This window comes from Natrix helvetica, assembly GCF_964273705.1.
Source record: "Natrix helvetica genome assembly, chromosome: 6".
Classification (NCBI taxonomy): domain Eukaryota; kingdom Metazoa; phylum Chordata; class Lepidosauria; order Squamata; family Natricidae; genus Natrix; species Natrix helvetica.
Window position 1 is genome coordinate 67,948,045 of NC_138553.1, and position 24,684 is coordinate 67,972,728.

A 24,684-nucleotide genomic window follows, 5' to 3' on the forward strand; every position below is an offset into this window, starting at 1 on the left:
CAATGGGGCAGGGAAATAGCCTTTCCTCTGATCCGTTACAATTCATGGAACTGAGGATGAAGAGAGAGAGAGAGAGAGAGAGAGAGAGAGAGAGAGAGAGAAAAGGGAGGTTCCAAACTATTATTTAACTGGCTCTTTCAACTTGTGCTACATCAATGCCCTTTTTAAGGGCTCCCTGGGGGATATTGGAAGCATGTGCCAGAAATAAGCAGTTGACCCTGAGAAGGGAATTCTTCCCTCTGAACTTGCTTGGGTTATGGGTTTATGACTGTAACGAGTTGTGGAAATCAATCTTTTGTGATCTCTGCCCTTTGTACTTTTACTCAAAGGGCTTTCTTCCAATCTATAAATAATCCATTGGTGGTTCTGTTTGAAGATAAAAAGAGATGGCATGCAATGGGAAAGAGGGGTGAAAGGCTGGCTTTGCATTGTGTCCTCCAGTTATTTATACAGGAGCAAATGTGCAAACTTAGAAGGTTGGATTCATTTTATTGACTGGATTGTCACTGACCCTTTCCAGAAGCCTCCTAAAACTGATGGTGCTTTCAAGACAGTTTTTAGGAGGATTAGAAATCCTAAAGTATATTGATTGCATAAATCTAATAGAAGAGGCATATCCTGGGGGACAATGAACTGGTTATTGCAGCTTCATGAAAGAATAAATAGTAACACACCTCTGTATTTCACTCCATCTCTCTCTTTATCTATAACTGTATCTGTCGTATATTTATCTATCCATGGGGATGGGATCATTGGGGAAGTCAAAATCACAGGGGTCACAGTCCTCTCAAATATATGACAATTTCAACATAGTGTATTTCTTTATTGTATTGAAGCATTTATACAGTGTCTGAACTCAAGGCAAGTAACAAAAAGAAAATAATAATCAATACAATATAGCAGACTTCATTAAAACATAGTAAAACAATGGGTCTTTGGCAATCCAACTGAGAAAGTTGACACTCATCCTTTCTTAAAAACCCACAGATTCATGAAAAATAATCTCTTGAATCTTCTGTTAAGATCATAAGAAAGATATATAACAGTCATTAAATTATACAGTAATAAGATCATTGAAGGGGACGTGGTGGCTAAGTGGCTAAGACACTGAGCTTGTTAATTAGAAAGGTTGGCATTCGGTGGTGCGAATACCTAGCACCGTGTAATGGAGTGAGCTCCCATTACTTGTCCCTACTTCTGCCAGCCAGCCATATGACCACGGAGACATCTTCGGACAGCACTGGCTCTTCAGCTTTGAAACGGAGATGAGCACCACCCCCTAGAGTCGGGAACGACTAGTAGATATGTGCGAGGGGAACCTTTACCTTTAAGATCATTGATTTGCCAAAGAATATACTAATAGCAATGTTCCAATATATCAGGGACTGCAACAAAAAGAAGAGGGAGTCAGGCTATTCTCCAAAGCACCTGAGGGCAAGACAAGAAGCAATGGGTTGAAACTAATCAAGGAGAGAAGCAACTTAGAATTAAGGAGAAATTTCCTAACAATTAGAACAATTAATCAATGGAACAACTTGCCTCCAGAAGTTGTGAATGCTCCAACACTGGAAGTTTTAAAGAAGATGTTGGATATCCATTTGTCTGAAGTGGTGTAGGGTTTCCTGCCTAAGCAGGGAGTTGGACTACAACCATTCTATTCTATTCTATTCTATTCTATTCTATTCTATTCTATTCTATTCTATCCTATCCTATCCTATCCTATCCTATCCTATCCTATCCTATCCTATCCTATCCTATCCTATATTCTACATCCTACATTCTTGCAAATGCTAATAATATTTTGAGCATCCTATAGAAATAAATGGCAGGCTGGTGATCTTCCAAAGCACTTCCCCAAAGAATAAATAATTTGGGAGTTTTAAAAGCTGCTCGTATATCATGTTGAAATTGAGAAATCAAAAGACTTTTTAAAAAATCGAACATATTGCCATTTTGAAGTTTGAGGCCATCAACATTCTTTTTTGCAATATAAAATGTTTTGAAGAATTCATTAATAATGAACTGGTCTAGAGTGTGAATACATTTTTTTCCTGCTGAAACTCTTAAGCACACATCTGCACCCTCATACAAACACACGTGTCTGCTATTTTTAAATTGGGATTATCCAAGAGGAGTGCTTGACAGACTTCATTATAATCGGCATTCATACCACCAGGGAATGACTGAAAATGAAAACATTTACCGTCAGTCAGATCTGTGGCAAAGTAATTTTGCATTCCTAGGTAGTATGCCTTTGAAAGGGCTGCTGAAAAATGATAAAAAAAATATCTTGGGGAAAACTGAAATGGAAAAATGCAACCAATTCAGCTCAGCCTTTAGTATATTTGAAACATTTCTCAGTAATAAGATCTTAGATTAATTTATTTTTCAGGGATTCCCCTCCTTTGAGCACACTGGATATTTAGAAGGCAAATAGATTTTAACTCAAACTTATTATGGCAATAGGACCTTGGAGAGTAATCATGTTCTACAGTTTTAATAAAATCATATCACTGTCGGCTAGAACTATACTAACTAACAAGGGAGAACCCTTAACAAATCTATATGTGCATCTTGGATTGTGGTTAATGCTTAATGAGGCTAGACAGAGAAACAGGGTTTAGTGTTTCTGAAAAAAATATTTTGAAAGCCACGTTATATAAATAGAAAAAGGAAGATCCAAAAAAGGAAGATCTTGGAAGTTAATTCCCATATTGCATCAAAGTTAAGGAGAAAAAAATGTAATATCCTTTGACAGCGTTGATATATTGTTGGGCATTTCAAGGTTATTAAAACGAATTCCATTCACATCACTAAAGCTATTCCAAAATACTCATGTCAGCAAGTATCTTCTTCGGTGTTTTATAACCTCAGTTGTCTTTTTCTAATTATTCCTGCACATCCATACTTGAATTTGGTAGAGGAAAAACGCTGAATTTGTTGCACTGAATAAAATGAAAGCCGAATGAGATGAAATGCAATAAGGATAGAGTGATTTATCATCCATATAGAGCAATCAGATTATGGCATAATAAAAGCTTAAGAGTAACATTATATGTGTTGAGGGTGGAGAGAATGGAATGAGAGAGAGAAGAAAGTCATTTTTTTTTTTGCAGGTTTGATTCTTTCTCCTATTAAAAGTTCACCAATAAAATTCAAATAGCTTGACTTCCTTGAAGACAGTCAATTGATTAAGGGTTAATTTTGAAGTTATTTAATGTTTGTTTAGAAATGGAAAAATGTAACATTTTAAAATTTTCTTGAACGGGATTACTGTAAGTAGATAATCTTAAATGGGATGTTTTGCTTTAAAATAAAAAAATAAAAATGGAAGTTAAATGATCAACAGGAACATTTTAAAACAGGATTGGAAACGAGCAGTATATTCCATTGAACGACTATCAGAAAGTTGTGGAATAATTCTATTTGTGATTCTATCAATTCTGTATAGGGAACTCATAGTCTACTCATGCTCTCCAAGACCATCAAAAGTTTAGGCTGGAAATATAGTTACAAAAAGCAAATAATTGTGCCACGGCTTTTTATTATATTTAAAAGACCCCATTTGACCAGAATCATTCTTATTGGGTATCCAGAAGTTTTTCTATGGGGTTCAAACCTTCTAACAGGAATTGAGCTCACAGATTTTTCCACCTTTTCCCACTATATATTTTCTATTCATTTCTATGAAGGAGTGTTATGTATCCAATAAACTGAATGCAGCTATAGAAAAGGGCAGACAATCCCAGCATATCATTACATCAGAGACTCTTGGGACCTTGATAAAAAGAAAAAAAGTAAACCCACCCACTTCTCAAAAATAGAATGAAATTCTTTATTGGCCAAGTATGATTGGACACACAAGGAATTTGTCTTTGGTGCATATGCTCTCAGTGTAGGTAAAAAGACAAGATACATAGCAACAAAGTTACAGTCATACGGTCATAAGTGGGAGGAGATGGGTGATAGGACGATGAGAAGATTAACAGTAATGCAGACTCAGTGAATAATTTGACAGTGTTGAGGGAATTATTTGTTTAGCAGAGTGATGGCATTTGGAAAAAAAACACCTGTTCTTGTGTCTGATGTGCAGCGCTCTATAGCGTAGTTTTGAGGGTAGGAGTTGAAACAATTCATGTGAGGGGTCTGTAAATATTTTCACAGCCCTCTTTTTGACTTTTGCAGTTTATAGGTCCTCAATGGAAGGCAGACTGGTAGTAATTGCTTTTTCTGCAGTTCTGATTATCCTCTGAAGTCTCTGTCTGTCTTATTGGGTTGTAGAACAAAACCAGACAGTTATAGAGTTGTTCTACTGTTGCTATAGATAAACAGCAAGAGCCAGGCATAGACTGACTTTCTAGGTTTTTACATTTATTAGTTATGGACACATTTTTATATGACTTATATACCAGAGCTGTGATTCTTGAGTCTTAGTGCTGACACAATTTGCAATATAAACATTACAGAACTCATTCTATCATGTCTTTAAATGCAATGAGAGGGTTTTCTTTGTACAAGTTTCAAATTATACTTGGAACCTAGACACCCAAATCTAGATCATCCTATCAGCACTTAGACCAGCACTGACCAGTTAAACTCCTGCTTAGGTCTGGCTCACAGGGGCTGCCCTCGAAACACCAAAGGACTATCCTGCTGTGCCTCTGCTAGCAAAAACGGAGGCCAGGAAGGCCATAAGCTCTGTTTTTGCTGGCAGAGGGCTGCAGGAGGATCACCACAGGTGCCTCCAACACTAGTGAGGTCAAGCTGGCCCTGCACACCATGGCCACACCCATCGGTTCCCCTGAGGTCAAACCAGGGGTGGGTTTCTGCCAATTCTAACCTCTTCTCTAGAAGAGGTTCCACAAATCTACAGTGCCATTTAGAACCAGTTCCAGCTCCCTCCCCCCCGCCCGTCCGCCAATCATCAAGATGAAGAGCGAGAGGAGGAATTCTGGGAGTTGAAATCCACAAGTCCTAAAGCTGTCAAGTATGAACACCCCTCGGGTTTTTTTTCTAAAGGGTTAGGGGTGCAAGGGTCTTGTAACTTAACAGCTTTAAGACTTATGTGCTTCAAATGCCAGAGTTTCTGTGCCAACATTTTGGTTTCTGAGCAAGAGCGTTGTTAAGTGAGTTTCACCACATTTTACAAGTTGGCCATGCCCACCCAGTCATGTGGCCGGCAAGCCACGCCCACCCAGTCACATGGCCGGCAAGCCACTCCCACAAAGCAGGCCACACCTACAGAAGAGGTTCTAAAATTTTTGGAAACCCACCACTGGGTCAAACACAACCCTGATGTGGCTCTCAATGAAATCGAGTTTGACACCTCTGACTTAGACCATCTTAGCAAGACTTTCTGAAAAGTTCATGGGACAAGAAAGTCCTTCAATAGACAGAAGGATGAATAAATCCTTCTTTATAAAGTTCTGAGGCACATTTATTGCTCCATATTTTTTTATTCTCTTGCAAAATATTTGCACTGGGGGACAAAGATAATATATTAGGAAAATCAATGAATAAAATGTGCATATCAGCATTTCTGTGCTGCATGCTGTTTCTCCTAATGCATGCAGATTATTTTGCAAGCAATTTCGTTTCGTACAAAACTGCTACAGATCATTTTCTTCAGTGTGCACATTTTAGATACAGTTTTATCAAATACAAAACTCAGTAAAGTACAGAACTGTCCCCTCAAATTAAACTAGTTCATATTAAAATTTCTAATCATTTCATGGAATTAAAACAGAATGCTAAACAGAACGAATAAGAAGTCTTGAACGGGGTCTTGGGTGTTCAAAATGATTTATTGTGGTAAAATATTTGTCCCTCACAGTTACTCAAAGAGAAACAGGTTGTGTGCATGTGTGTTTACAAAATACTTGTTCTTTAAATAGTAATCCTAGGTGTTAACTTCATTGCTTTATTCTTCCACTGTTATTTTCACTTTGATCACAGCATAAATCTTCTCTCTATTGGCTCTCAGTCAAACACAGAAGACGTATTTTTCCTAACCTGCACTATCTTGTGCTTTCTAGATGCAATGGATGTTATATTAACAACACTTTTTCACCAAGCTGGGAAAGATTAAAACTTATAGATGGACATAGTATAAAAAATGGAGGATAAGAATGTCAATTAAAATCAATGTAGCTAATGAAGTTTACCATCCTACTTTCCTCTACATGTTTAACTATATATATTTGTCTGTCTGACAATTTTTTTTCCTGTCTGTCTGTATTTTTTTTCCAGTGTAAAACAATTTAAATAAAGTGAAAGCTTGTTCTAAAAATACAAGGCATATTCATTTTTAGGCTTCCTTGATTAAGAAAATGCATAGCATATAAATTAATATAGTCTAATTTAAACAACACAATGTTCTTGTCCAATATTCCAATATTATATCTACTATGTTTCATACAGAATCTCGTCTTGATCATCATGATAGTTTCTATCAATAGTAGGAACAAAAAAAGCCTTTAAATCTTAAATAGGTTGAGCGGGATGATTGCAATGTAAAGAGAGAAATCCTAAGCATTTTTAGTATTTCCTTATACAAATCGGTATTATGGAAACAATGAGAGATGTAATCAGTTTACTCAATGCTTTTCTCTCTCTCTCCCTCCCCTTCTCTCTCTCTCTCTCTCTCTCTCTCTCTCTCTCTCTCTCTCTCTCTGTCTCTTTCACCTTCCCACCCCATTTTTCTGTCCTCTTCCTCCTCCTCCAGACACTGTCTGCTTTGGTATCCAGACAGAAAAGCCAGACAGGGCTATTCATCAATGCAGCTGTAATATGTCTGACTTTATTAGCTTTCAAATTTTATCACCAAAATGAATTGGGGGGGGGGGGCGGAGGGGAAGGGTGTGGTAGAATAAAAGCAAGCTCTATACAACAACGTGCCCATGGATTCTCCTTGTTATGGCAGGTTAACACCAGAGAAAAACAATGGTAAAAGATAAACAGGAAATTGCCCATCATGTATGCGTGTCTGTGTATTTTATGTCAGCTGTTATGGATTGTATGTGCTCCAAATTTTTATCTGAGGTACTGCTACATGCCACCTGCACCTTTTTTTAAAAAAAAAACTTCACATTTTCAAATACATATTTCTTGTGGTTCATTTGGTATTACTTAATTTTGCATGGATTTTTTTTCCTAAATAGTGTGATCCCCCTACATAGATGCTCAGAAATGAATTCAGTGTATTCATTGGAGCTTGTTTCCCAATAAGCTAACCTCTTGTTATAAACAAGGGCACACTTCTTTAAATGTATCTGTTCGGCTAAAGATTGATAAAATAATATCACATCAACATTTCGTTTATATCAGTCTTCACTAACCTGCTCTCCAGATCTAATGGGACTACAGCTTTTTATACAAATTATAGCTGTGGGCACTTCCAGTGCATACCACTCAATAGTCTGGAAATCTGTTTGATCTTCTATTTTCATGGTTTTTTTTTTGTTAACATTGTCTTCTGTTTATTGATCTTAGAGCTTGCTAATGCACCAAATTCTTTTAGTTTTCTCATTAGGGTCTAGTTTTTCAGAAAAAGTAGGTTTGCACTCTTGAATTTATATTTTTCTGTTTCCATGTGTCCAGAAGCCCTAAATTGTTCATCAAATAAGAAAAGTTTTGGTAATTCGCCTTGAGTGATTTTAACACTTTTCTCAAAAGTTCTGTCCTGTTGTGGGGAAATCACTCAATTCCAATTTCCCATCAAATATCAATTTTCATAAGAGAAACTATTGATCTCTCCATAGAACTTGTCCTCATTTGGGCAGAAATTCCTAATATCAAACTCTTAGTCCCATGCAAATTAACTTCCACCGACAAATCTACCATGCTCATAAGTCAATATAAGTTGTGGTTTCAGTAAGGAATTTATATATAAAACAACTCCATTTTTTTTACTTTCTGCTGAAATAAATTTTTCATCCAATTTTTAAAATAAATATTGTATATCCTTTTTTCTAATATTTGTCCCTTGTAAGCAAATTATATCTTGTTTTAATTTCCTGAAATATTTTTTTTCCTCCTTGGAAGAACATTTGCTTAATTTACATTCCACGTTAAGCATTTGTAATCCATAATTAAAGCCCCAAATTTTAAAAAGTAGAAAGCTGTAGTGCTTAGTTCAGTATCATTCCTTTCATTTTCCTGTTGTATCTGTTGAAGTTTTTGTGCAGTCTCATCTGATACTTAGTGCCTTAATGATATTAAGAGTAGGAGATTTGCAAGTTTCATGATAAGAAAACAAGGAGAATGGTTTGCAAATTTTAATTTCAGAGACCGATACCATGCTAAGAAGCCAAACTATGCGCAGTACAACATGATAGCCCAATATATTTCTCAATTAAAATAGAAAATGTGATCAATCATGGACAAAGAACTATCTCACTGGGCTATTGCTTTTTCTTCATATTTGTTTAGCACTAAGAGTGAAATACGAGCTACATGGAACAATCGAGAGATTCAATCGAGTAACCCAAGAAAACATTCATTTACTTATTAGTTTTCCATTTCTCACAAGAATATGCACTGCAAAAAAGAATGAGTGAGGTTTGCTACTCGTAGACAGCTAAAATTAATCTAATCCAAGACATGGAAAAAATGGAGAGGGAACATGAAATACACTTATAATGGGAAACTATTGAGACTTAAAGGCAGAATCACAAATTGGGGGCACGTAAGGATGTATAATTATATAAAAATAATGATGAGAATAGCTGGGAATTGTAATCAGGTCTACATCTCGACCAAAATTAGGATGGGGGGGGTTTGGGTTAAAAGTACAATGACTATATATGTATACTTTTTTGTTCTATTTTTCTTTTTTTTAGAGGAAGAGAATATATGTTTAAAATTAACTATGTATATTGAAAAGGAACTGTAAATACCATCAACATAAAATGGAGCTTGCTCAGAAGCTGAAATACACCAAGCAAACGAGATGAAGAGTGGGAAGAAAAGGAGAGAGGTAAGGGAAGGAGAGAGGGATAGGAGAGAGGGTAGGAGGGCGGAAGAGGAGAAGAGAAATGAGGAGTGGAAAGGGGAGAGAGGAGTAGGAGAGAGAGGGGAAGTGGAGAATGAAAGGAAGACAGAGAAAAGAAAGAAGGTAGGGAGGAGGATGAGAGAGGGAGAAGAAAGTGAACGCACAAATATAGTGTATGGAGAGCAGAAGAGTCAATAAATGGCTTGTTTTTCTTTTTCTTTTGGGGAGTTGATGGTAAGATGAATTGATGTAAACATTTAATAATACAATACGATGATGGTTATGTAATAGTATACATGGGATTATATGTTATGAAAATGAAAAATTAAAAAAACTTTACAAAAAAAGAATGAGTGAGTTCTGAGGACTTCTTTTCGCATCACGCTCAAATAATGAAAGATATAATACTTGAGTGTGAATCATTTGCCATTCGCAGTTTCAATTTTTCCTCACTTTGTCTACGCTCCCTTTTTTTGCACTTTGACAAATGTAGATTTCAAAAGTCTACAGAAATAGCTTCAAGACCTGTATTTAGCTTAGGAATCTTTAGTTTCTAAAAAAAAATGCTTTCCAAGTCCAAATATTCCTAGAATATAAGAATTGATTTTAGTGGAAACTATTAAAGGTGCACATTTATTTATTTATTTATTTATTTATTTATTTATTTATTTATTTATTTACTTACTTACTTACTTACTTACTTACTTACTTACTTACTTACTTACTTTTTATTTATTTATTTATTTATTTATTTATTTATTTATTTATTTATTTATTTATTTATTTATTTATTTATTGCTTACTTAAAACATTCTTGTTATAAGTAGCTCCAGAGCTACCATTCTTCACATATTTAGATGTTAGAAAAACACTTTGCATATGCCAAGGCAAAGAAGAACTTTGTTTGGGGTGAAGATGTCTCTCTTTGAACGTGAATGCAAAAAAAACAACAAAAAAAAACCAACCCAAACCTGGTTTGAATTTTGATGGGAGAAAACTGGAAGATACCAGAATTCTAGACTCAATTGGGAGGTCACAAGAAAACGTGATGACAAACGGCAACAGGAAACCACTACCATATTATTTCAAGAAGATGTTTTGTATGTAAGAGTTAAGCTGAACTTGGAATCTTTGCTCCTGATTGATTGATTGATTGACTTTACTTATACTATCCATTCTTGAAAGCTCCAGGTGACAATGCCAACATAAAAAATAACCCCCAGAAAACACATATAGTTGCATATAATTATGTATATAATTTTTAATAAATAAATACCTAACGGATGCAAATCACACGCATTCACTTCACTTCAAATAACTACCTGCTCCTGTACAAGTTGAAGCAAGTAGGTCTTCAGGCCCACGTCACTGCTACAGGACTGTCGCAGAGAAAGGCCTCAGCCAGGGGTGGGACTCTACTGGTTCAGATAGCTTCGGGTTTGCTCGCAGCTGATATTCGGAGCTGCTGGTTCGCCCGAAGCTATCTGAACCAGTAGAGTCCCACCCCTGGCTGAGGCCTTTCTCTGCAACAGTCCTGTAGCAGTGACGTGCGGTGAGGGTTATGGCTGGGGAGGCTGGTGACGTCATCAGGAAAGCGGGGAATGGGACCACGTGTGCAGGAGGCTGAGGCAGCCTCAGCCTCCAGCACACGTGGTCCCATTCTCCGCCTTCCTGAGTGAACATTAAGGGGACCGCAGAGTGCACTGATCCGCGTAGCATTGCTTCCTCCACCGGCGCCAGTCCCTTCCCCCCCCACTCCTTCAAGGTCTCCCACCAACCCAAAGCCCGATCCCCAGCTCCCTCAGGCAAGGCTTGAGTGGGGTGAATGGGAAAGCAACGAAAGGGGCTGCGCTATCACCCCGCTCAAGCCTTGCTGCCTGCAGCCACCGCCTGCCCTCGCTGCCCCTTTCATTGCTTTCCTGCCCACCCTCGTTGCCCCTTTCGTTGCTTTCCCATGCAGGCGGCAAGGCTTGAGCAGGGTGAAAGCGCAGCCCCTTTCGTTGCTTTCACATTCAAGTGGCTGCGCTTTCATGCCTTTTTCCTCTGGCAGCGCCAACATTTCTGCCTCCGCCCTCCGCAGCTCCCGGCTTGAACGGGGTGAAAGCGCAGCCCCTTTCGTTGCTTCCCCATTCAAGCAGCTGCGCTTTCGTGCCTGGAGGACAAAGGCACGAAAGCGCAGCCGCTTGAATGCGAAAGCAACTAAAGGGGCTGCGCTTTCACCCCGCTCAAGCCTTGCCGCCTGCATGGGAAAGCAATGAAAGGGGCAGCGAGGGCGGGCGGGAAAGCAACGGAAGTGTTAAAGGCTTAAAGGACAGGTATGAGCTCGGGCGGGTGGGTGAGCCCTCTGGAGCACCGTACCGGGCAGGAGGCTCCGTACCACCCTCGACCATCTTCACCCCCTCTACACCCCCGCCTCCTTTCACCTATCTCCACCTCTTAGATCCTTTCTATTGGGGGAGGGGGTCTTTGCCCGCAATTTCGCGGGCGACCCAAAAAGGGTACCCGGGCACGTTACCGAGATAACAGGCCCCTGTTCCTACAGGGTCCTCCTCGACAATGGAAGACATTGGCATATAAACCAGCTGCGTCGGCGACACCCGGAGAGGCCTGCGGACATACCAACCATTCCAGAACAAACAGGCCCTACCAATGCCGCCTACCGGCCCAACAACAACAAAAACACTATCTCTGAGTCCGCGCTTCCTGTCTTGTTCTTGCCGGCTGCCTTACCTTTGAACGCTGGCGCCTTGCTCGGAGCTGGGCCTTCTGTGTGTCCCGCGCTGCCAATTCACCACCCGGACAGAGCCGACGCTCCTCTTCCTTTGGCGGTGACTCCATCTTCGGTCAGAAGATCCCAGCACTTGCGTAGATGGCCGGCCTATCTCCAGGACTACGCCTGCTCAGTCCAGGGGAAAAGGGGTGTTGTGTTCTACCAGGTGCAGCCAGCAGATGGCGTTAGGAGAAACGCCTCTGATTGGCCCAGACACGGCTGCCGGCCGGCGGGAAAAAAGCACGCTTCCCATTGGTTCCCCGTCTGACAGCTAACCATATAAATAGCTGTCAGACGAGTTCAGTTGTTGCTTGTTCCTGTCAGTTCTTCTGTTAAAATAAAGAGTTTAGCCTTACACTTGCCACCTCAGTCTTTGCTGTCTCAAGCTATAAAAAATAGTACCCGGTGCTCTGGGCAGACTCTGGTACACCCGTACCGGGGTGTACCGCCTGCAACCCACCACTGCTACTACCCTGTTCATGTCAAAATGGACCTCTTTCAAGCTTTCATAGTTGAACAGATATAGTACCAAACTTACATAAATGCCTTATGGGGGTATACTCTATTAATGAAGAAAATGTTCCTAAATATCTGCTTTTCAGATTTTAACTGCAGTTCCTTTTAAGACTCAAATGGTCTGATTAAAAGCCCTTCTATACTCTAGTGGTAAGACAACACTAGGTGAAATTTGTATTACAGCTGAATTTTAGATGAGTTATCAAGAATATTTTGGGTTTGATTATGTGCACTACAAGAACATGGAATTAATGATTCTTGGAAATACATTGCTGAATTATGTGGGCAAATAGTTTAATTCACCTTCTCCAACCTAATCCTCTTCAGATATTTGAACTTCAACTCCTATCACCCAGTGGTGGGATTCAATTTTTTTTACTACTGGTTCTGTGGATGTGGCTTTGTGGACATGGTGTGGCTCTGTGGGCGTAGCAGGGGAAGGATACTGCAAAAACCCCATTCCCTCCTCACCCCACTAACCTGCTTTCCAGCTCCATTCTCCTGTTCAGGGCAACGAAAGAAGATCAGCTGGGAGGCAGAAGGGGCAGGGCCAGCCTATTTGCTGGTTCTCCGAACTACTCAAAATTTCCACTACCAGTTCTTCAGAACCTGCCAGAATTGGCTGAATACCACCTCTGCTATCGTCCTAGCCGGATTGGCCAGTAAGTTAGAGATGATGACAGTTGTAGGCCAAAATGAGAAAGCCTGATTTAACAATATTGCAAGATCCCCCAAATCTGATTTGATATCTTTGTTTTTTGATTTTTCTTATTTTGCTTGTGAAAATAGTATGGGGAACTTTGTGTTCCCAGATGTTCTGACCAGTACTTTGGGCTTATGATAGTTGCAGTTGTAATGACACAGATTCAATATCTCTTCAATAAAATACAGTCTTTAATTACACAATTAATTCAATATTGTTCTTTAATTAAAATCCCAGCTGCTTAAATCGGGGAGTATTGCACAGCTTGACATGTTATTCTGAAATAATTGGAAAAAGCCACTTTTGTTTAATTGAATAGCATTTTCTTATATTAGCTATCAGGGTTAACATAGTAGGTGGAATTGTTGGCACCAATTATCAGATGTAGTTGAGAATAGCACAACATAGATATTAAAGAAACTTCAGAAGCTTTCATTATTTATTATGTGATTTCATACCCTAATAAGGAAGGTGCTGAGGATAAATTGATTGCCAAGTAGATTTTCCAGCATCATTATTTTATAACTCAAATCTGCTTTGCTTTGGCAGATGAATAAAGTGGCCATAAAATATATGGTATTAAGCAGTGAGACTTAACATAGGATACACTAAAGGAGTAAGGAATAAAACAATCTCAAATCATTATCATTTTCTTTCCAGACTCAAATTTTATGATAATAACCATAATTTTAATCCTGTGAAATTGTACATTGTTAACCATAAAATATTCCTTTTTTAAAGAAATGGTGACCAAGAGTTCAAAACATTTGCCTGAATAAACCTATGTCTTAAATTCCAAGTCATTCTAAACAACAACAACAATCTGGCATCTGGCCCACAACAAATCTGACATCACTATTGTGGAAAAGAAAAAAGACTGGTTCATTGATATTGCAATACCAGGTGATGCACGAATTGAAGAGAAATAACTAGAAAATATTATGAAATATTGCAATCTGAAAATTGAAACTGAGCTATTGTAGAGGAAGAAATCAATGGTTGTACCAATAATAATAGGAGCCCTTATAGCAATGCCCAAAAGATTGCCTAGATACAGGTTGCCTAAAACCACCTTACTTGGAACTGCCTATAATACTCAGAGGCTACCTTAATGGCTCTTAGGTCCTTGATTAGGATTTGAACTGTTTTTACCAGTCCCAGACTGTGAATCAAATTGAAGATTATATCAATAATAGCAATAGTAATAATGATGATGATAATAATAAAAATATATTCAGCAAAAAATATTTCACAGGGCTCAGCTCCCTCTGCTAGGCAAGCAGGGCATGGAGTTGATAGGTGACTGGAAGACAAATGAAAAAAAAAAAAGAAAAATCTGGACAAGGGAAGTAAATTACTCAATTATGGAAGTTTATTATAGATCTGAGCCAACAAAATGTGTATTTCAAAAGTGCATGTTCAAGATTTGGAAAGAAAATCATCTAGATATGGAAATCAATGAACAAAGACTTATGGATCAAAGGAGTGTTATTTTGAAGCACAAGCTTTTTGCTAATGCACTAATTCCCATTTTCACGCCAACTGAGATTTTTGAATAACATTTCACGGAACAACACAAAAGTTGTTTTGATGGTCATTATCACCTTGAGAAGAACAGGTCAAGTAGTAATACTGAGCTATTTGTGAGAAAGATGCACACCCAAAAGTTTTCCTGCAGTGCATTTCCACTGAGTCATGATGAATATTTCCATTTTATCAAGAGTAACTTCCTACTGTAAGTCTTAGATAAAGCTTAATTTATCTTCCAAAATGCAGGATAGGAACCATACCTTCAGAGTGCTGCAGCATGATTTATATCACTGCATTATTATTGTAACTTACTCAGAATCAATTTGAGCGTCTACGCTAAGGGGAACAGTGATTGCTTGCTACTCGTGTTTTGCTTACAGCAGTCAATAGTATAACACAGACCCGTCTTACAGTTTGTATAATTGTGCCACAATTGTATGATGAACAAATTTATCTTCTATGAAGAGCCTGATTAAATGGCCAGTTTATGGACATTTTCATCTTGCCTTGTTTACAGCAGCTGCGACAAATTGGACTGTCTACTCAATGTTTTGAGGAAAACTGTCCTACTAGCCATCTATTCTTGTGTGTGATATAAGATTAATGGAAATATAAATCTAACCCCTACAGGTTTGGGAAGATATTTGTATTCTTGACTTTCCAGTGCTAACCTTAAACGACCTCTATTTGCCAACCATTTATTAATCTCACCGAACAGCTGATTGATGATATATCAGAATGCCTTCAAAAAGAATACTTTTTAAATGTTTCAGTTTTAGAGATTTTTAGTTAAGAGTGTTTTAGTTATGTGTTTAATGATCTGCAAGCGCGTTCATTTTAATTGCCTTGTTATTTGAAATTAGATTGCTGTGGTTATTGTTATTACTACTATGTGAAAAAAGCAGTTGCAAATATATCTGTATAATTGTCAGAATAATAATATGGATATGTAATCAATGGGAATTGAATTTGATTCAAGACATATTTTCCGTACTTAATATTATTTAGAATTTCAACCCAGTTGGACAAATCATTGGTGTTTTGGGGGGGGGGATCTAGTAAAAACTATATTGATTAAATTATGGAGGAAAGATCTTGTAAGGAATAATATTCCTGTGTTCAATTCAGTGTAGTTGATAAACAAGACAGCAATATAACAATAGAGATTTCAGGAAAAAATGTTTACTGCAAGGCAGAAATAAAACCAAAATGTAGAAAATTGTAATAATAAATTCCACCCAGAGTTATAGTGAACTAAGAAAGAGCATTTTTAAAATGCTTTCATTCTCTGTCTCTTACATTTGAACTACATTTTCTCTTCTTACATTAATTAAATTCTTTGTTTTCTATTTTCTTCTCACAATCTCTCCATGATGATAATACTGAATATTTTAGATGTCCAAATATTTGCTTTAGCTCAGGAATAAACAGTACACGTAAATTGGAATTGACTTGTGATTTTTGAATGCTTTGCAATAGACCAGGGGTGTCAAACTCAATTTCATTGAGGGCCGCATCAGGGTTCTGTTTGATCTTGGGGTGCTGAGGCTGTGGTATGGCTGGGGTGCGCATGGACAGCTGGATGTCACTGTGTCGGGGGCGCCTGTGGTGGCCTGAGTGCTCTGCCAGTGAAAAGGGGCTCTCGAGGCACTGCGGGCCAGTCCTTCACTGTTTCCAAGGTGGCATCATGGGCCAGATCTAAGCACCCTGTGGTCTGGATTCAGCCCCCGAGCCTTGGGTTTGACATCCCTGCAATAGATCAATGAAAGATACAGGTAACACTAGTGTCTGAAGCCAAGAAAAAGGGATAGGGTTGGAATGGATGAGATGATTTATATGCAAATTTCCAATATTGGAAACACATTTCTGCGCTGAGCATAATTTCACAGTACATGTAGGAGTCTGGTCAGTGACGTGCGGTGAGGTTTATGGCTGGTGAGGCTGGTGACGTCATCAGCGTGAGCCGCGGTCCCCTTCATGTTGACTCAGGAAGGCGGGAAATGGGACCACGTGTGCAGGAGGCTGAAGCTGCCTCAGCCTCCTGCACATGTGGTCCCATTCCCCTCCTTCCTGACTCCTGAGTCAACATGAAGGGGCCCATGGAGTGCGCTCTGCGGGACCGCGGCTTACGCTCCGCGGTCCCTTTCATGTTGACTCAGGAAGGCGGGGAATGGGACCACGTGTGCAGGAGGGAGGTTGAGGCTAGAGGAGCCTCCTGCACATGTGGTCCCATTCCCGGCCCATGTATGCAGAATGCTCCTCAGCGCCTTTTCCCTTTTCCCTTTTTTTATTTTCATGATGAGAGTGGTGAGGCTCTGCCTCCCCTGCCTCCCCTGACCGCACGTCCCTGAGTCTGGTAGTACCCATTGTTAAGATTGTAGCATTTTGATATGGTGCTAGAGTGGGTTTAATGAATATTCCAGATTTTCCCCTCCCAATGATTAAAAAAAAAAAAAATTCAGTCACAAAAACAAAAGCCCCAAATCAAATTAGGTGTGGGAATCAGAAGATTATCGGGAGACCAAAAGAATGTATTTAACTCTGTCCAAATGTGTCAACTTCAACTTCCAGGACTCTGTTCAAGATGGCTATTCAGAGTGTTGAAATCCAAAATTTTACAAGGTACCAAGGTTGAGGATAGCTGCTTTAACTCTTTTGCACCATTCCCTTATTTATTTTCATTGCAAAGAAATATTCAATTACTGCAAAAGGTAGATTTGTGAGAAAGATTGCATTTTATTCCTAATGGGAATAAGATACCATGGGGGAAGGTGGGGAAATAAAGAGTTAAGTTACAACTGTTTCTACAACTATGTATCCTAATGAAAATGTTCCTCCCTTCTGATAAAGCATAGTTCTTAATTTCCATTTACTGAGTAACGTTATCTATTTCAAGCCATGTTTAAAACATAAATAACATGCAAGCTTTATTTCATATTCTTATGTAAGTCACATGAGGTTTTCCCACATTTCATCAAGAATTAATCACCCCAAAGTCAATTTCCTATCACAATATCTTTTATCCCTATAAACCCCAATAGGCTTACATTTTTACACTTTAACAAGCACTCTTATCATGGCTTTGAAAAATGGATCAAATTATCAGCTCACACAAAATATATTCAATTAGTTTTGATTTTGTATATTTGATTTAAAGGCTTTTTGATTATTTGTTCCATGTTTCGAACTGACAAGTTAGAAATGGAATGAAATTAATCTGTCAGGATAGATTAATGAACCGATTTTGTCTGTTGGTTTGTGATAGGCATGAATTTCCCCACAGTCTCCTACATCATGCTAATATGTAGAGCTAAACTGATTAAGCATGTAACCATATTTTGTATGAGTTTATTTATTTATTAAACACATCTTTATGCTGCAACAATTGAAAATGATTCTTCATAGTGCACATAGAAAAAAAGGAAATAAAATAAACCCTGTACAAAAATAAAGACAGTTGAATTAACTAAGAGCTACCCCATGGATTAAAGGAAAATTATAACTTTCTTCTTCTTGTGCCATATCCGTCATTGGAGGTTGGTGATTCTATTTTTATCAACAGCCACATGAAAAAGTGCTACTGAGCTACTGTGTTCAAACCAGTTCCTTAGATTTTGAAGCCATGATGTTCTTCTTCTGCCTGGACCTCGTTTGCCTTCAATCTTTCCTTGGAGGATTAAGTGAAGTATGCCATATTTTTATGGGTGTCGCATCACATGTCCAAAATATTATTTTGCTTTTTTATGGTTTTGAAAATTATATAGAATGTTGACCTAGTCTTAATTCCAGCCTTGCACTGGAAAGCATGGATTTGTCAAAATTTAAATTAGTAGATAAATAAAATATATTTATGTAGGGTTCGATGCTCTTTTAGATGAAATCTAATTTGAAATCAACACCAGCTAATTTATTCAAAGTAATGTTAGAGGGCACAAAGTGTGTCTTTAGAGATATTCTGTTCTCATGCTTATGCTCCAAGCTATGTTTAAATGTTATGACCTCTGAACATATCCTAATTAGCATGATGGATCTTTTTATAACATTTGCGCATAGTGGTCCCTATGTTTAGATGTTTCGTAATACTGAAGCAAATACTGAGATTTTAAATACCGTAAGAGTCTACGTATTGTATTAATGAGGAAAATAAAAAAAAAACCTGGGAATTGATAGCAAAAAAAAAGTGAAATGGAAGTATTGGGGAAGAGAGATCAACAATGCAGAAATCATGGAGTTGACTAACGGAAGTGCTACAGTAGAGTGAGCTTAAGATATATTTATTGATTAGTATTCTGATTAATTTGATTATCACTTATTTAATACTCCTTTTCCAAAATAGCGAGGGTTTAGAAATATAGAATACAATTAAATCCCATAAAACTCCCTCAATATTAAATCCAGGTGAACCTGTGAAGACAGCTTACTTTTCTTTTTCTTAGTCTCCTTAATTTTCTACAATCGCATTTCAGCCTATTACAGTTATGTTCTTTTCCCCCTATAAATATTTCTTGTATAGGCATTTGACAAATGAACATGCTTTGTTTCACATTGTTTGATTTGTATTATTCCCATATATAGTTTTGAACATTCAAAAAAAGCCAGTGTTCCAACAGAATAACAGAGTTGGTGGGCACCTTGGAGGTCTTTTAGTTCAACCTCCTGCTCAAGTGGGAAATCCTATACCATTTCAGACAAATTGTTGTCCAATCTCTTCTTTAAAAACCCCAGTGTTGAAACAACCCACAACTTCTGGATGCAAGTCATTCGGCTGATTAATTGTTCCCAGTGTCATGAAATTTCTCCTTAGTTCTAGTTTGCTTCTGTCCTTGATTAGTTTCCACCAATTGCTTCTTGTTCTGCTTTCAAGTGCTTTGGAGAATAGATTGACTCCCTCTTCTTTCTGGGAACCTTGATATTGGATGCTTTAGCCTCCACTCCCCTAATTGCCTTAGTTGCTCTTCTCTGCACTCCTTCTTGAGTCTCAACATCTGTTTTTATATTATGCAAGCAAAATTGGACACAATATTCCAAATGTGGCTTTCCCAAGGAATTATAAAGTGATATTAACACCACATGATCTTGATTCTATCCCCCTGTTAATGTAGCCTAGCACTTCGTTGACTTTTTTGGGCAACTGCAGCACACTGCTGGCTCATATTTAAGTGATTGTACAGTAGGACTCCAAGATCCCTCTCACAGATACTACTATTGAGCCAGGTACTACTCATTCTAAACCTGTACATTTGGTTTTACTTTTCTAAATGTAGAATTTTACTTTTCTCACTTTTGAATTTCATTTTGTTAGATAGGACGCAGTGTTGAAGTATGTCAAGATCCTTTGAATCTTTGGCATATCTTCTGGGATGTTGGCTATTCTTGTCAGCTTGACATCATCTACAAATCTGATGAGTTCCTTTTCTATTTCCTACCTAAATCATTGATGAAGATATTGAAGAGTACTGGGCTTAAGACAGAGCCTTGGGGTACCTCACTGCATATTTCCCTCCATATAGCTGCAATTGTCTTAAGGACTACAGTGGGTTAGCCAGTTACGAATCTATCAGGTGGTGATGCTGTCTAACCCTCATTTTTCTATCTTATCAAGTATTAGATTGTGATCTATTTTATCAAATGCCTTACAAAATCCAAGTAAATTATATCCACAGCATTTTCCTGGTCCACTTATTTTGTCACATTATCAAAGAATGTAATATGGTTTGTCTAGCATGATTTGTTTTTGACAAACTCATGTTGGCTTCTGGTTATGAATTTGTTTCCTTCTAGGTGGTTGTAGATCCATTGCTTTGAATTTTTCCAGGTGTTGAGGTCATACCAGTGGTGGGTTGCAGGTGGCATGCCCCAGTACGGGCGTACCGGAGCCAGCCCGGAGCACTGGATACCGTTCCGGTACAGTGCTCTGGAGAGCCCACCTGCCCACCTGAGCTCCTTTTTAAAAGGCTTCTGCACTTCCACGCAGGGGCATTGCATGTACAGTGCCTCTGTGACGCTCCACGGAGCAGCTGGAGTGTCGCAGAGCATCGCAGAGGCGCTTGAACGCATGCGCGCCCTGCGTGCCTCCATGAGCACACCGCCGGCCCCGTTCCAACCGTACCGTACCGGTTGGAACGGGATTTGTAACCCACCACTCGGTCAGACTGATAGGTCTGTAGTTTTTTGGATCCATTCCCCCCCTTTTAATATGGGAACTACATCAGCCTTTTTCAAGTCCTCTGATCATTCCCCACTGCTCCAGGATCTTTGAAAGATATGGTTCAGTGGTTCTGAGATCATATCTGCCAACTTCTGCAGAACCTACACAGATATCTGTTCCAGAAACCTGTTTATGCAAAATATGGATGACTAGCATATTCCCAGTTGGGGAGGTTGTACTGCATATAAATCTTTGACAAACACAATTCCCTCAGAAATGTTAACTTTGCTATTAAATGTTATCAAAAAATTTTAAAAGGAGAATAATCTGCAAATCTAGCATTCTTTGCAGTTTGGTCTAATCATCACCCAAAAGAAGTACTACTATTTTTGAACATTTGATTTTGTCAAAAATGAAAGATGGGATGATGTTTATAGATGATTAACCACAATTCAATTGAAAATATATATAGAGAGAGTTTGAAATGGTGATTCTAGCTCAGGCTTAAGCGTTGCATTGAGAAGATGCCAAATCAATATGGAGCTGAATAGGCTGTTTTCTGAAACCATGAATTGTGACCGAAACCAAATGGATTTGTCCAATATTTTTTTTGCTTATTTGACTAATTAATTAACAATAAAAAGAACTGAAACTGAACACTACTTTCTGAAACTGAACTCTTTTGTTCCATCCATGATAGGTAGAATAATTGAAGTTTCTATAGCTGTCTGTAGCTGGATAATAACTGTTTACAGCACTCTTTTTATAATTTCTATAGCAGGATAATAATAGTATATCCTTCACAGTGGCTTTCTCTGTATTATTTAATATTTATATGAAATTTCTGGCTGAAGTCATTACAGATCTTGCTGATGGGTTGCAATTTTCCTCTTCTTGGTATAATTATTTAATGTAGTCAGGTATAAATGTGCAGGTTTGATTTGTCTAGATAGTATAAATGGTATAATGGGCTGAATGAGGATTGCTAAATGAAGGCTGAATCGTGAAAAGACAGAGGCTCTTTGAAGTGATTGGTCTTTAGAAGTAGGTAAAAATTAATTTGGATTAATAGGTGTCTGTTACAAGCCACAATGATCTCAAAATTATATCATGTGTCATAATGGCTTTGCACAAATGATGCAATTATGCAGTTGAGTCCTGATGTGTCACATAGATGTATAAGTTGTGATGTTTGTGGAATGATGTCATGACATGAGTTCTCTCTCCTATCTTACCTTATCTCCAAACCCCAAGAATGGACTTGAACTGTCCTTGAAGGAGCAATCACAGACCTCCATAATTCATCTTTTGTTGTTGGAATTGGAGGTCATTGTTGCAACCTCAAAATATTTTCCTCAGTTTTTGTTGATCTGCCATTTCTTTCATTACAATTTAGGAACAGCAGCTATGTCTCAGGAGTTCTTGCATTGGTCATGTTACTGTTTCAACCTCTACACTCAAAATGACACTATAGGGCATTGCACACCAGAACAACTAGACACATGGACAGTTTTTCCCCGAATGCCATCACTCTGCTTAACAACTAATTCTCACAACACTGTCAAATTATTTGCTAAGACTGTATTACTATTATTCTTCTCTTCCTTCCTAGTACCTATCTCTTCCCACTTATAACTATAACCTTGTATCTTTCAATTTATATTGTTTTTATTTGTTTCCTAGTATGATTTGATAGCTTATTAGTAAGCTTGACTATCACTAAGTTTTGTATCTTTTTATTCTTGATGAATGTATTTTATTCTCCTTATACGTATACACTGAGAGCATATGCACCAAAGACAAATTCCTTGTGTGTCCAATCACACTTGGCCAATAAAGAATTCTATGTTGAGATTATTATAAGGAACTCTAGCTAAACTTGCCAAGACTGAGAAGCTTCACATAATGATGACTACAGCTTCTAGATTCTTCTCAGGAACAGTAGGTAGAGCCCACAGTGACTGGGGTGTGTATATGAGGAAAATATGAGAAGCCACCAATTCCGTAGCTTCAGTTTTATGAGAGAGACAAAGGGGGGGGGGGGGGGAGAGAGGGATTTCTTGGACATGGAAAAAGGTTGCCAGTCTTTTGACTTAGACATTAATGAGTTCCTCTCCCCCTGCACCACACACCCAAGTTTAGCCTGCATCTCTAATCCTGTGTAGGTACCTAATTACTTATTGGAATGTAACTAATGGCCATAAAACTATCAGTAGATCAATGGAAGTGATACAATACAATTCAATTCAAAGATTTAGAAAGAAGCCAGAGAGCCTTGAGGGAAGCTTTTCAGACAGTGAAATGTCTGTATTTTCCTCTCTTTTTTCTATTCCTTTTACCATCCTCCGTATAGTTCCCAGGCTTGATTTTTCCCAAAACCAGAAGAATGCAGAACATAGAACACCAGAGTTGGAAGGGACCTTGGAGGTCTTCTATATAGTTCAAACCCCTGCTCAAGGAGAGTGGGAACTCTATCTGGTGTGGGAAACAGGGTGGGTGAAGCAGAATCTTTAATGCATAAAGCTCAGAAGAAAGGGCCACTGAGTTTGAGAAGTTTAGTTTAGTTTATTGTCTTTGCACATGGTACAATGAAATTAAATGCCATCTTCAGTGTACATGATAACTGTAAAAATAAAAACACAGACATACCAGAGGTGGATTGCCAATATTTTTACTACCAGTTCGTGCGCGCTCCGGCGTGCACTCCCGCGCATGTACAACACTTCTGCGCATGCACAGAAGCTTCTGGGTGGGTGGGCGGAGCCTCCAACCACTGCTACTACCGAACTGACAGCAACCCCCTCTGAAACATACATCCTTTGTAATTTCATAATTGAAATTGAAAACCCAATCTTGCACAATACTATAGAATTCAATATGGTTACTGCCCTGTGATAGAAGCTGTTTTTCAGCCAATTTGTCCTTGTTTTTACTATCCTGTACCATCTGCCAGATGGTAATAGTTCAAAAAAATGGGTGCCCAGGATGAGGTGGAATTTTAAGAATGTTTTGAACTTTCTTAAGGCAGCGGGAGCTATAAAGCTCTTCCAAAGAGGGGGGGGGGAACTAATGATACTCTGGGCAATGACATTGACCCTCTGGAGTGCTGTCATATCTGCCACTGTGCAATTGGCAAACCATACACAGAGGCTTATTCTGTTAGAAGTAAGTTATCTTGAATTTAGTGGGATTTATTTCAGAGCCAGAAGGGTGGCCTTGGGTTAGCCCTTGCTCTCAGCCCCAAATGGAAGGAAGTACCAAATTACTTCCAAAAATTGCAGGAACTAATCCAGGGCTGTCAATACTGATTCAAAGATATTCGTACCCACCCAATTGCTTGAAAAATTTCTATGCTCTTTAAACTTTTCTTTTCTTGTAAAAAAAAACACAATTTCCTATAAAATATCGACAAAATATCAATTTACAACTGCATTTTTTTTATTACTGTGAGATGTAAGGCTGTTTTACTGAGAACATTTGGTGTTTAATTTGCAACCCAAAGAACTCTATAGCTTATTGATACATTTAACACTTTTATAAAAGAGTAACTTATTATTTATTTCCTTCATTACTTTATCCTCATTCCATTCTGTTCCTGTCAGAAGGTGGTGGATCCATTATTACCCAAACTATTGATTGATGGGACACCTCTATAACTATTAGACAGCTGATGCCCTGCCACCAAGATCCAATTCCAAAGGATAATTTTCTGATCAAAAGTGGTTGATTAACCACGAGGTCAAAAGAAGCGCTTAGTGAAAAAAATAAACATCAAAAGCTTAATACTGAAACGGCTTGCTCCAGCACATTCAGACATTGGTATGAATTGTAAAGTGGAACCATTAAGGTGACCTTGAGAATTCTGCCATGTTTGGACTGACCCTGGAAGACACGGACCAGTTAGATGTTGTCATACCTTCCTTATTGAGCAACATGACAAATATATGTAAAATTGAACTCTCAAATGACTCCCTTTTGTGCAGAGGCACAGATTCTGACCTTTAAGTGGAAAAGGTCTCCAGGTC